This window comes from Parasteatoda tepidariorum, chromosome 5, assembly GCF_043381705.1.
Source record: "Parasteatoda tepidariorum isolate YZ-2023 chromosome 5, CAS_Ptep_4.0, whole genome shotgun sequence".
NCBI lineage: Eukaryota > Metazoa > Arthropoda > Arachnida > Araneae > Theridiidae > Parasteatoda > Parasteatoda tepidariorum.
Window position 1 is genome coordinate 38,117,862 of NC_092208.1, and position 14,754 is coordinate 38,132,615.

The following is a 14,754-nucleotide window of genomic DNA, read 5'->3' on the forward strand; positions in this document are numbered from 1 at the left end:
ACATCAAAGTAAATAAATAAAAAAAACACGAAGAAAATTAAGAAAAACAACAAGTTTTATTTATTGTGCATAAGCTGCAAGTAAATGGAACTCATAAAATAATTTCAAAATGAAGATAAAACAAAGGAAAATTACAGACATATGAAAAAAAGGGGGAAAAAGAAAAATAATAATTAAAAAATAAACAACTGGAAGAAAAAAAAATAATCCGGAAAAAAAAGGAAACATCTTTTCATCAGCCCACACGATTATATTCGCAAGAAAGAGTGCTTTCTATTATTGTATCAATATAGCCAAATCAAAATATATTAATACAATAGTGTGAAGAGCACTCAAAAATTTTTTTACAAAAATTTCAACAGAAAAAATAGAACACAATAAGTAAAAATAACTCGTAAAAACAGAAAATAAAATATAAAGAAAAAACGGAATAAAACATAATCTATAAAACGAGTAGCGAATTCAAATGAACTTACATGAACGGGAAATTTTTCAAGAATGATTTAAAATATTTTCGTAACAAGATTGCCAGATTGCAAAATATGAAAACAAAAAAGCAAATTGAGCGTAACTAGAGGAGTTTTTGTTTTAAAGTGCGTTCTTACTGCATTACTGAAGTGCGTATGATTTGTTAGTTACCAAGGATGGGCCCGAAAATGGATGTGCGCAAGGTAATATTATACTGGATAATTTAAAGAAGTTAACTTTTTTTTTCTTCCAGTTGTTTATTTTTTTTATTACTTTTCTTTTCCCCCCTTTTTTCATATGTCTGTAATTTTCCTTTGTTTTTTCCTCATTTTGAACTTATATATATATAATTTTTCTTAATTTATATATTTACTATGTGTAAATCCGTTGCAAAAAATCTGTGCAAAATGGAAAAATCGTGTTTCTTTCTTTTTTTTAAAAAATAAATGTTTATTTTCTTAAATCATTAAAATTGTATAATTAAATAACAACCTTAAAAATTATAAACTTTAAATTATTCAGTATAATATTATTATACTGACTAATTTAACGCATATCCATTTTAGGGCCAATCCATGGTAACTAACAAATTAAACACCCACTTTAGTGCTGCTGTCAGAACGTGACATAAAAGATCCCTCTACTTACGCTTCTAACCTCTATTTGCGCTTCTGTTTTCATATTTTGTAATCCGTCAATCTTATTATGAAAATATTTTAAATCATTCTTGAAAGATTCCGGTACATGTAAGTTCATTTGAATTCGCTACTCGCTTAATAGATTTCGTTTTGTGTTTTTTTCTCTGTATTTTCTTTGCATTTTCTCTTCTGTTTTTTGCTTGATATGTTTCATTCCGTAATATATTTTTTATTTAATGTGTTCGATTTCCGTTTCAATTTTTTTTAGTGCAGTTTCAGCATTGCTCTAGTTTTTGGAACTAGTCTTTGCGATGATCTGCTCTAAGAAAGTGACATGACAGTTAACAAGGAAATATGAAAAAGATATACCACAACTCTTGAATTTTCCGTACACCTGAAATCGAGAAAAGAGATTGATATTACTGTTAATATTGATAACCCATTACAGATTGATATTTATAAAACCGTTAAACAAAATTTTGTTGTATTTATATAAATACTTGATATCGTCTGATTCGGGTGTGAGTATTTCAAATCTGAAATTAGTTCTGCTCCTAAAGATACAGTTTTTTTCGTCTTTAAATTGCATTTTTAATTAATTTTTTTGTCGAAATTTATAAGTTTCAAAACGTTATGCATAACAAGGGTCACGTTAATGTTTAGAAAAACTTCTTGGAAGATCATCAGGATTAGAATAGCATATGAACCCATGTCCGAAAATGTCATCGTACAATGGCAAAGGCTTCCTTATTATGACCTGCTCAGGTGCACGCAAACAAACTGATTACAAAAGGGAAGGAACCCTAGGCGAGCACGAAAACGTTCCAGACATGGATAATTTCTTCTACTTTTTAGATACTACAGCCGTTTACAGGACAAAGTCTTAGTCAGTTTCTACATCTATTTGATGCCATATTTTTCCACCTGATAACTTCTCTACTCTATCCACCCTCTACTCTATCTATATTTCAACTGTTCTCTACTCAATTTAATCATCTTGTTCTAGGTCTTCCTCTCTTTCTTTTTCTCCTGGAGTTTGAAAGGTTATTTTTCAACGAGATTCTCTTCACTTTACCGAAATACATGTCCTAGCTACCTTATATGAGAAAACTTGATTACTTTTACTACGTTAGGTTGATTAGGTTATATTTTGCAATTGATTCCTATGCAATTTTTGATTTTGTATTGATTCCTATGCAATTTTTGATTTTGTATTGATTCCTATGCAATTTTAATTCTAATGAAGTGACATAATTTCTCAAGACGTTTTTCGCAACGTTTACGCGATTCCTTGTTATTTATACGTTTTTGAATGTGTACATTTTGACAAAAAATAGATTAAAAATATCATTAAAAAACTCTAAATTAGAGAGAAAAACTGATTGTAAATTTGAAATTAGCAAAGTGAAAATATCTATGATCCACTTACAAGAAAAAAAGCTTCTGCAATATGAAAAAAAAAACTGTTTCTCAGAGTAATTACGCGAAATGGGGTTAATACTTTTTTGTAAAAATATTTGTTTAAAGTTAGATGCTGTTAGTAAATTTTTTTAACTTGTCAAAAGACACAGCATGGTAAAAATAGGCACATTTTTATATGTTAGATGAGCTGGAAATAAACCTTATCACTGAATTAATTCAAAATCTGCTGTACTTAGAATTAAATAAAATTTAGTTGTGAAAAACTAATTAAACTTAGAGAATAATTTGAGTTTAAAACTTGCAAAGTTTTTTCAGACACTGCTTGGATGAAATAGGAAACGAAAAAAGAAATTTAATCTTTTATATTTTGAAATTTTTATTCGTTACGTTTTTATCATAAATTAACACTTATCATTCCATCGACATTAATACTGCATCTGCCACAAATCTACTACTTATCTCAAAAAGATGAAAAATTGCAAAAAGAATATTTCACTCATTAATGATTACCACTTTTTTTCTCAGTTTTAAAAAAAATAATTGTTTACGAACTTTCTTAAGAGCAGATATGTATGTCATAAATGTTAATACGTTGTGGAAGTCAAGGAAAATTTTTTTCTTTTTCTCATAAAATGTGAAAGGGAAAAGTTAAATTACCAGTTTTTAATATTTAGAGTTGCTTGAAAATCATTTCATAAAATTCCAGGAGTGTTAAGAGTAGAACTCCTAAAATTGAAACATTAATTTAAGTGCTTTTTATTTATCACTTCTATTATGTCTTTAAGTACATTTCAATATTAAACAAAAAAAGAAAGCAAAAATAATTTAAAATACCTGAGGTATAAAAAATGGCAAAGTAATTGCCACAATAACCAAAAGATCACAAAATTCTAAAAGTGAAAAGGGTTAAACTTTCAAAATTAAAACCATAGATTAAGTAGTTTTTATTTATCACCTTTATTATGATTTTAATACATCCCAAAATTAAACAAAATAAATATTAAAATACCTCAGGTAAAAAAGAAAAATAGCAATGCAAGTTCTTTAATAATTAAAAGATACGTATACTTTATTAAACAACAATCACAGTTGTAAATCAAAAGACACAAAATTAAAATTCCAGTATTTATGCTCATTAGTTTTCTTCCTTTTTTGTGTCTATACCTGTCCCGAAAATGCGGGGGTGAGGAAACTCTCTTTGGCACACCCCATGACTTGTAGGGGGCGCTGTAATCGCCGACCACCAGTAGCTCCCTTCCATATCAACAGAAGCATACTCTTTAAGAAGTTGAGAGATCATAACTACGATCGGGGATGCCTTATTTATCCTTCCTCGGGATCGCAGAGCGACGCGAGGAACCTCCTCTTAAGCATCCCCTATGATATACAAAAGAAGAAGAAAAGACGTTTTTTTACGTTTTTATTCGTCTTACGTCTCAGAGCATTCACTTTTAACTAAAATTCATTGTGATGGTTTTGGTGCTTCAAAGTTCTGTTGATATAGAAATTTAAATGTTAGTTGTCTTCGATGGAAACTTCATAACTATTTTGATATAGATACAATGATTAAGATTGATATATGAATTGTACATATTGCTCTGCACTTCGTACAGTTTGTACGCTTAATAGAATTCATTTAAAGAAAATTATATTCTGCACTTTCAATTGAAGTATTTGAATTTTTTGCTATTAAAAATGTTAGAATCAAATCATTTGATTAGGGTGTTAAGGGTTTTGAATCGTTACAAATGTTCTTCTGCTTAGTGTTTTGATTGTAAATCATCTATTAGACAGTATATGAAGAAATTTATTAAGTTGAGTTGGATTTTTAAAATTTAAAAGTATTTTTGGTTTTGACTGACCACCAAATTTATTCAATGAAAACTATCATTCCACGTATATTTTTAGCATTCCAATTGCAGCAATAGTTTAAAAGAAGAAATTATATATTTACTATACATACAACTATTACTATTTTATAAAGAAATATCACGAATATATATCAATTCATATCATATTTTGATTTTGAAAGTATTTTTCTAAAGTAATCTATACATTTTATTGAATTAAAAAATGAATTTTTATAAATTTAGAAAAGAATTTGGAAGAGGTTAGTTGTGATATCAACGGAAGTACGCCTGGGCAGCACTGTTTACGGAATAAAGTAATGTATATTTATTCATCTTACTTTTAGATAAATACTTACATTCTGCTGAAAGAACTTATGACTCAAGCGATTGTTTCGAATTCTGAATGGAACGGATTGTAAGTAAAATGGATTCAAATAATTTGACATAATTATTTTGACAAGAAGTGATTGTATAAGTAAAATAACTTGTATTTACTGACGACATTGAATTTAATTTGAGAGAGTGAATATTTGTAAAAGAAGTGAAAATGATAATTTTTTCAAAGTTATTGCAAGCAAATTGTTAAATTAATTCTCATGAAAAGATTGTCAAATATTGGTAACTGAATTAATTCTTATGCATATTAACTTCAAGAAATCTATGCGAAAACAATCAAATTATTTAAGCTGGCTCTGTTTGACTGTGACATTGATAGAAATATTTTATTTGTGTTGATAGGGAGAATTTGAAATGATTTACAGACCGAGAGTTGATACCAGTTGAAAAAAATCAATCTAGATACATGGATACTTTTTATTACTGGATATTGAGTTCAATTTTGACAAGCTGGAAACGTAACTAATTTAATATTTGGAAGGAAATATATTCTGACAATCGTCAGCAGCACATTATTTTAAGTTTACGATACGCAAAATTACGAGACTTCTTCTGAATTAAGAGCTCTAAAACAATTTCTGGTTAAGGTGTTTAAGACTGATTTCAACTCAGAAATATTCCGTTTATATTCTTTGACGAGAGTTTCACATTGGATATTTCACAGTGTTTATGTGATATTCGTTTCCAAGTAATGCCAGACACATAAAAACTAAAAGAAAGAAAAAGATAACGTGCATTTCATCATAACATCCCTACTCTCCCTCCCCTTTTTTGTTCGAAATGTCTTACTTAAACATGTAAAGAACTATTAGATTTCGAACTATTTAGAACAAAATCCAGGAACGAAAAAGAGTCGTGGCTCTTATTAGTGAATATCGTCAGAAGGGGTACAGGAGCGTGTGGTTCAGGGAGGGGTCGGAGTATGGAGGAGAAGGGGCGGCTAAAACAAACTCCAAACTCCCCTCCCCACCTACCTCCCAGAATAATCACGTTAACAATAACGGAACTTCACATTTAGCAGGTAGAGAAGCTTTACAAACGAATCCTGATACTTGCAACACGGCTGCTATACCGTTAGAGCTCAGCCGGATCGAATCCGGCGAGCGACGGCACAGTTCCGGCTACCCTCCGGCACAGTTATCCCGGACAAGCCTTTTAGGGAAACCTTTGAAGTCCGGGCGCCATAGGGGCCCCCGGTACAGAAAATCCCAAGCCCTGATTTACAACTTCCTGGAGCGACCGAGGGGATTCAAATCGGTCGCCTACCACATCTTACTGTAAGTACTGTTTTTTCTTTTTGTTAATACTGTCATTATTTTTAATTATATATGCATTTTTTTAATAATATATCGATCTAAAGTGGGAAATCTTTTTCCTTACTTCTAAAGAAAACATTACATCTGTTGGAAAATATCCTAAAATTTCCCCATGAGTTTATAGTAGTATAAATTTCATTTTTTAGCAAAAATTAATATATTTAATTAATTCTAATTAATTTAATTAATTTTAATTAATTTTATTAATTAAATTAATAAATTTTCATTTAAATTAATTTACACAGCCTCGAGTAAAATAGATTTTTTCCTTATATTTTTTCCCCCTTTAGGGTAAAAGAACATGTCTAGGGAAATATCATAAGAGTTTCGATAGAGTTTAGGGTATTTCAATGAACAACCTTAAACAAATTACAGCTTTTATATATTTTCTTTACTTTTAGATTTGTGTCAATCTTATTGAGTTTATGCAGAATAGTTTTTTTAAAAGCTATATTTTAAAAACTTTTAAGCGAAATATATTTTCCTTACTTTTATGGAAAAATAAAACTTGTCACATAATATAAAACTTGTCTTTGAGATAATGGCACCATAGATTTCATCTAAGTGTATTGCAAAATAAATTCTTCCTACATTTTTTTTACTCAGCTAGTACTGAATAAATGGTGTATAGTTTCATACTATCCAAGGAACATGTGTTGAGAAATGTAAAATTATATAATAAAATTCATGGTTGTTTATAGAACGCTTTATTTTGAATAGACTTAAAATATGTCTCTATATCATTAAAGGATACAAAGTTAATTTCAAGTAGCGTTATTTCAAATAAGTCACGTGACGTTCTACACAGACCAAAAATATGTCGAAGCATGTCACGTGACTTTATATTTCAAGACAGTTCTTCGTCTAGTATGGAATCATGCCTTCACACTTTTTAATTTCAAAGCATGCATATTTGCTACAATTTTTGGTGTTATTGAAGTATTTAAAATAAAACAAAGTTCAGGTCTAAAGTATGAACTAAAAAAATTTTTTTTCTGAATTTTTGGTGATTCCCATATTTTTTTTATAAATAATAGTTACTATTCATATCAATATGTACCACACAATAGTTACTATTTAAAATGTTTTATAGGCAACTTTGTTTCTTATCTCATCTTTCGCTTGTTCACTTTTTTAAAACATTGTTTCAATTTGTACAATTTTTTATAACGCGCTATAAAGACTTAACTCTGGAAGAAATACCTCTGAAATATACAAACGAATAAGCTTCCACTTTTTTCAAATTAAAAAAAATTTCTTTAGTGTTCATTTTTGTAACTTGAAATTTAAATGGTATGTTTAGGTCTTCAGACTGCGTTAACATTCGAAATCTGTTAAATATTTTAAATTTTACAACAAATTTTGACAATTTTCAGTCGGAAGTTTATGTGAACTGTTAAATATTAGTTTAACACTGATACATAGAAAAATTATTTTGTTTTCCAAAGCTGGCATTTTTTTAAAATCGTATGTAATTGCAGAAAATGCTATTTTAATCAGCCCAATTAATCTTTTAATTGTTACAACCCCTTAACCCAGGTTTCCGAAACACTACTGCGTAAAATTCAAATTTTAAATGATTTCTAATTAAAAAAAATAGTCTCGCTTTATTTCTTAAAAAAAAAGATTACCTTTGTTAACATTTCTTACAAATAATTGATCAGAAAAAATAAATTTAGATGTGTTTTTGTTACAAGCTATTTTTGAATTGTTTCAAAAAAAATATTTAGAAAGTGTCAACAAACTGTATAATATTTTCCTTAATTACTCTAATTAGTAGCTTGTTCTTAGAAAGTAAACATTTATAATTTCGGCCTTCTTTCAGGTTGTGAACCTCTTTCAGTTGAGGTTTTGAGACTTTCCTTTAAATTTATAGTTTGTTTGTGGAATAATGTAGCGGTTTTTGTTGGCGGAAAAGGACGAAAATAGACAGAACAAGTCATACCAATAAAGAGTGTTTTTAAAACTTTCTACCCTCGGATGAATGACTAGTTATACGTCATTTGACATAAAAAAAATATTATCTCTATACTAAATCAAGATATTTGAAATAAACATTTTGTCTCGGTATTATTTTTTCAAAGAAATTAGATCTGCGGGTAAATACATTTACAGCAAATACAATAAAATCAGAGTAACAAGAGTTATTTTTTACATTTGGTTGCATATCAATGTTTGAGTCTGGTTTCCTTACAAATCCCTGTCGTTGCTTCTTTTATAATAAATAAAGTTTTTATTTTGCATTTCTTGAGAGTTATTTTTTATACTGCTTCTCTGAAATATCAGGTAAATCTACTAATATTTGCTGCCTCATATTAGTTGGTATATTAATATTTTTTTTTTTAAATTTAAAAATCTCTCTTTCAATTTTAAGATGATGGACAGCCTCCAATCTAAATAAATTAATATTCTATCATTATTTTCAAAAATTCAAATTCCTTGTCGGTTCGGGTTTCCAGCTGAAATATTAAATTTCGAATTATCATTATTATTTCATTTTTATTTATATTTTTCATTTTTTTCCCCGAAATAAAACACTTTTACGTTATTATTAAATTGCGAAACTAGCTTTTTCAGTCATTTTTCTTTCTACCTTTTTAAGTAATGAAGCATCTTTTCTGCTTAGATAGGTTCAGATTAACAATAGATAGAGTTTAAATCTATTTAACCGGAATCAGGTCTTTTTCCATATTTTTAATAAAATATTTTAACTTCTTGGGCAGGTATTTAATTTCGATTATTTGATTATTTTTGTCTTAATCTTCATACCGTTGATTATCGTTTTCGCATGTGAAGGTTCAGCTTGATAATATTTTGAACTGAAATTACCTAACATACATTAGGTCCTTTTCAACTTTAAATTTTTTTATTTTCTTCCAGCAGTGATAACTTTAAAAATTATTTTGCTTTTTTTTAAATTTTTTTTGTCTTATTCTTCATGTTATATGGGGCATTTGTACCGTATTGGTAGGCACTAATTAAAAATATTTGAATCTCAAATTATCTAACCCAAATTTGGCATTTTTCTACTTTTTCAATTAAACGTATTTGTAATAGTATTAAATTCAGGATTAATTTTTCTGTTTAATTCTTTATAAATTTTCACACCACTGAATATCTTTCACACATAGACAGGTTCAGATTACTGTTACTATGAGTTCAAAATTATCTTACGGAAATTAGGTCTTTTTTAATTTTTTTTTTTAAAAATAAAATTCCGTCTTTTTTGAAGCACTGTTGAATATCGAAAAAGGTTTTTTCTTCCATTATTTTTTTCACGATACACAGATACAATCTTTTCAGCACAGTTAGGCCCTGAAGCTCATAATCCTCTAACCAAAATTAAGTTTTTCTTCTAATTTTTAAAAATATAATTTCAATCAATGTTCAAATTAACAATGTTCCTGTAACTTTAAGCATAATCCGGAATACAAAGGAAATCTTAAATCAAACAATAATACAAACTATGCTTTATTAAGGGAAATTTAAATGCAGGATGATTACGTACCTGCGCTTATTCTTGGAGAAGAGAGACATAGAAGCCACCCACGGTCTGTCAAACAACCCCAGGTGACCCAGGATCGAATCGCAGTGTTGGCTGGTTAATACTAATTCTGCCTCCGTCTCACACTCACCACACTGTTAACGAAAAATATCCTCAGTGGAAGACAAAGCTAGAATCCCTTTCCCATCAGGATAATCATGAGAGTTTTTCGTGGTTTCCCTCTCCATGTAACGCAAATGGGGGTTAGTTCCCTCAATGCGTACTTCACGAAGAATAGCTTCTCCCAATGCTTGATCCTGGAGTTCGCTTGTCTTCTGGATTGGATTTAAAGTTTCAAGGTCACGGAGTTGAATATTGATAGTCATAAACTCAGGTCGGTTGTTCAACACCAGTTATAAAGTAAAACAATAAGGGAATTCTAGGCCAGAATTGTCTATCACTGGAGATATTTTAAGTCAAAACCGTAGTCGGGGCGATCAGTAATGACCAGTTGGTATAAGTATACGTGATGACCAGTCAAGTTGACGTAATGACCAGTTAAGTTGACGTAATGACCAATCAAGTAGACGTAATGACAAACCAGAATGCCACAGAATTCGTCATATCGTTGTATTCGTCATTACAGTTCTGTATTTGATATTTTCATTTCTACATTATTCTGGATTAAATTATATCAGGAGTTGAAAGTTTAATATATTGCATAGTTTTTTTCTCTACTTCGATTGATTAGGATTTATCTCACTGTATTAAAATTTCTAACACTGCCTACAGTCGATGCTTTTATTTTATGTTTTGTTTGCTCAACGTGAGTTACTTTTTGGTGTTTGTTGGCGGGAATGAATAGAAATGTAGTAATATCATAAATGAAGAACAATACAATAAAAATTATAGAAATACTGTAATACTTATTGATTTCTAAAATTACATTGAATTTCTTTAGGAGCAGGGCAACATACGTTAGAGAGTTTTCTAAGTAGAAGAAATAAAACACTCACCCTTATTTGACAGAGGATATATCTACCAACTTTTTTGTTCCTAAAAAAAGTTCTTCACTAGGAGCAGTGAAATGCTCTTAGAATTGACATTAATAGTAAGCATTTATCTCACATTTATCTAACACTGAAAAGCTCCTAGAGATGGCTATTTGGTCTTCGTTATATGCGTTTACATGAATTGATTTTTTTAATAATCAAAATAATTTTTAAATAAAATTTATTATAATTAGAATCAAGTATGAATGTAAGAAAGTTATGTACCAGATAAAAAATGAAATTAGGAACTTCAAAAGAAGTTGACAGCTATTGATTTTATAGCTATTGCAACAGCAAAACTTTTTTTGTATATAGTAAGAAAAATTCAGATTGTTTGCATACTTAATAAATTTCTATTTACTGATTATAATACTGCCGTACAAAAAAAAAATCAACGCAGCGACAAAAAAATTCGTAATTGAGATTTATATACATTTGGTTTTTCTGAATGATAAACTAAGTATGTGCTTTTTATTTTTCATTATTTAAGAATACGTTGATATGAATTATGCTCCTGGCTCTCACCGATCACAGTGATCTGGTAAAATATCCTCAGTGGTAGGCTGATCATGGGTCAGGATCCCCTTGACGGGCTAATCGTAAGAGGTTTCCGTCCCTCTCCATGTAACGCAAATTTATCAAAAATAAATTTTGTTTTATCAGTTTCCTGAAATTCTATTTTAGCAATCATAGCATTAGCAATAGAAAGAAAAAAGTTATCGTGCTACTTTTCTTGGAATCTTATCATGAAGCACTTACGTTAATTTTTTTTCAATTGCACAAGCCACGATGGCTCAGAGGATAAAGCGTTCGACTTCCAATGAGGCTGAATTGGGATCGAATCCCGGTGATGGCTGAACGACACGAATTCTGCATCTAGCTTGCACTGACCACAGTGCTGATGGGAAGTATCCTTAGTGGTTGATGGATCATGGGTTAGTGTCCCCTTGCCATCAGGCTAACCGTGGGAGGTTCTCGTGTTCTTCCTCTCCATGTAGCGCAAATGAGGGTTAGTTTCATCAAAAAGTCCTCTACGACGGCAAAATTTCTCCCAATACTTGATCCAGGAGTTCCCTTGACTTCTGGATTGGGTTCAAAATTACAAGGCTATGTAGTTGAGCATTAGTATTCATAAACCTAAAAATTGGGTCGGCTGTTCAACGATGGTTATAAAATAAAATAAAATAAAACTGCACTGCACTGGAAGAGTTTGTTATAATAAAAAAGTAATAGTAATTAAAAGTAGTGATGATTAAAGTTCTAGAAATTCTTAATTATTTAAAAATAAAACTCGCTAATACTTTGATAATAAAAATTAACAACAATTTGGGTTCCATAAATACATGATACTTTAAACAAAGGAAGCGGGCATACATAAGTCAATGTTATTATAACAAAATACTTTAAGTACATGAAATCCTTGATATTTATGAAGAAGAAAATAATGCAAGTTGCTGATCTTATATTGAAGTCAATAACTAAAAGTCAAGAAATCTATGATATTTGAAAGTAAGAAAAAAAAACAATTTTATATCTACATAATAAAATTAACAATAATCTAAGTTCGAAAAATCCTTGACATTTGGAAACAGGTAAGAAAAAACATAGTTAAGTCGAAAAATCGTTAAACTATTAAAATGAAATGGAAATCTGGCAGCCGTTGGATCTTTTAAAAATTTGATTGGATGTAATTAGTTTAGCTAACGTATGATGAGATACATTAGAAAAACGATTTTTTATTAGATTTTTGCGTAAATTTTTTTTTATTGAATACACTTTTCAATTAATTTAATAAAATTTCACTAGAAAAAACATTAATTCCTCTTCTGATGTTTCAAGTAAACAGTTTTTTTCCTCTCGTGGCAACCAATTTTCGGGCAAAATATGCGATTTAAAAACTATCTGAAAATCATTTCCTGCTTCAAAAAGTCTCTTGCAAATTAAAAATTCAAGATTTAATGTTTTTTACAGTTTCACTAGGAAAGTTAAAGTTTTTTATAATTAAAATTACACTTGATTTGTGTAAAGTTTCTGAAGTGTAAAGTAGAATATTTTTAAAGTAATAAGAATTTATTTAATTTATATGGCTGAGTAATAATTTTATTTTCATGCTATATGTGATAAATTGGAAAAAAACGATACCTACAATTTTTTTATCTTATTTTGTTTACTCACTGTACTTAATCTGCTTTAGTTATTAAGTTGGAAAAATTGTCAGACTAGATTCATTTTCATTTAATTCACAGTGAAAAAGGCTCAGTTAAATATTTTCAATTAACATTGATTATTTAAATTTTTTTCATTTCGTAAATTTTTTCTTGTCGTATTGAAGGAGTATCTGCATTTTCTTTTTTAAATAGCAGCAAAAAATTGCTTTATTTGCTTTTGATATTTTAAAAAAGTGCAGTCCTTAACAACATAATTTGCGAAAATAACTATCACTTTGAGAAAATACACTGCAAAAATTTGCTGATCAAATTACGGTAAAAAGTACTGATACCATATAGTATCCATAAAATTCATTTTTATCATAAAATTTTGTACCGCAATTTTCGCTGTAATTTTTTTATAAAAAAAGTATTTCAATAAATATTATAGTAGTAATTGCGATACATCAGATTTTTTGTTCCGTAAAATTTTACTGTTAAAAGCGATTTTAAGGTAAAAAGTACTGGCATTTTGAGTGCTGATAATTTTTACCGTAATATGATAAAAAGTTTTTTTACAGTGTACGGGTTCCAATCAAGCGATTTTTTCCCTCCTTTTCTTTTTCTTTTTATGCTTCAATTCCCAATCATTTTTGCCTCCGACTTAGTTAATAGCACCACCCAATTTGCTACCCAATTTGCATTTTTTAAAGAATATAATAAAGTATAATAATACGTTAAGACAAAAAGTTATGGTCAAAGCTACCAGAATGAGGTAAAATTAACCGTGTTTCAGAATCTATGGAAACATCAAAATCCTCGGAAATCCAACGGTTTACAACAAAAAAGGGGTAAAATAAAAAGCTTATTAATTTTTCCGAAGAATTTTAGTAATAATTTTTGTAAAATTAATAATAAAATAAGGTTTTATAATAAATTACAAAATCTGGTAATTGCGATAAAATGTGGCAATTTTATCTTGATACCTAAGAGCATGGTATAAAAATCATTTAGTCGGTAAAATTTACTTTTCAGTTTTGTATTTTTAACTAAATGTGTAACTGTAATTTCTAAAACCAGAACTGTCGGCCAACCGTTACCATATGAACGGAAAAAATACCAAATAAATGGTTTAAATACCGTATATTTTGGTTTTCAATACCAAGAATTTGTTTTTTTTCCAACCAGAAATGTCATTTCCATACAGCATGATAATTTTACCAGAATTTTTATCTCCTTATAATAATGATAGAACAACTCCATGGGTGATATCTAAAAAGCACAAATTGTAATCTATATCTTATTTAATTGTTGTATTTTATGTATTTAAAAAAATTTCTTTTGGTTTTTTGGGAATTCGATACTATGTTTAATTTTCTAAAATGCCTTTTGGATAGTTTTAAAAAAATAATTAAAAACTGGGGAGCTACCGGGCATATAGGTTCCGTTAATGTCAGTAAATTACTATGCTTACCACTGTCTTAAATATTATCTGAAATGCGTTCTGGAAATACAATTATGCTATTGAACTTTGTTTGAAAAAAAGACAATAAATCAGAAAAACTTTATTAAAAAATTTATATTTCGTGCGTTATATTTCAGTTTATTGTATTGCTTTGTGACATGTCAGACTATTGCTATTGGATTTGGCCAATTATAATAAGTCAAGCTTTGTTAAAATGTTATTAACATTTTAATTCGGTACCTTAAATACATAATTCTGTCTAGGATTGTATTTTAAGGGGCTAAATAAAGTGAAAAGAAAGTTAAAGGAAAATACAACCTCAAAAGCTAATATTAATAAATAACTCCAAGAAGCTTAAGTTGTAAGATATTATTTGTTTAAAAACATCATTCACTACAAAAATATACAAATCGGAAATAACAGTCGACATGTTTCAGGCACTCAAATAGAAGCTCATTTTCAAGAATTATCATACGTGAATGACAAGAATCAAAAGTTATTTGAAATACAAAACGT

At 29.0% G+C, this 14,754-nt stretch overlaps 1 protein-coding gene across 4 annotated transcripts in view; it reads left to right on the top strand.

The window, feature by feature from the left end:
• The first annotated feature begins 3,806 nt into the window (after positions 1-3,806).
• LOC107453525 (potassium voltage-gated channel subfamily KQT member 1) overlaps positions 3,807-14,754 on the top strand; it is a 432,066-nt gene continuing 421,118 nt past the window's right edge. The window contains exon 1 of one of the 4 annotated variants that reach the window (XM_071181310.1): positions 3,807-6,051. The gene's annotated coding sequence lies outside the window, so the exon portion shown is untranslated. The remainder of the gene's footprint in view (positions 6,052-14,754) is intronic. The other 3 variants (XM_071181311.1, XM_071181314.1, XM_071181312.1) reach the window with 3 other exon arrangements.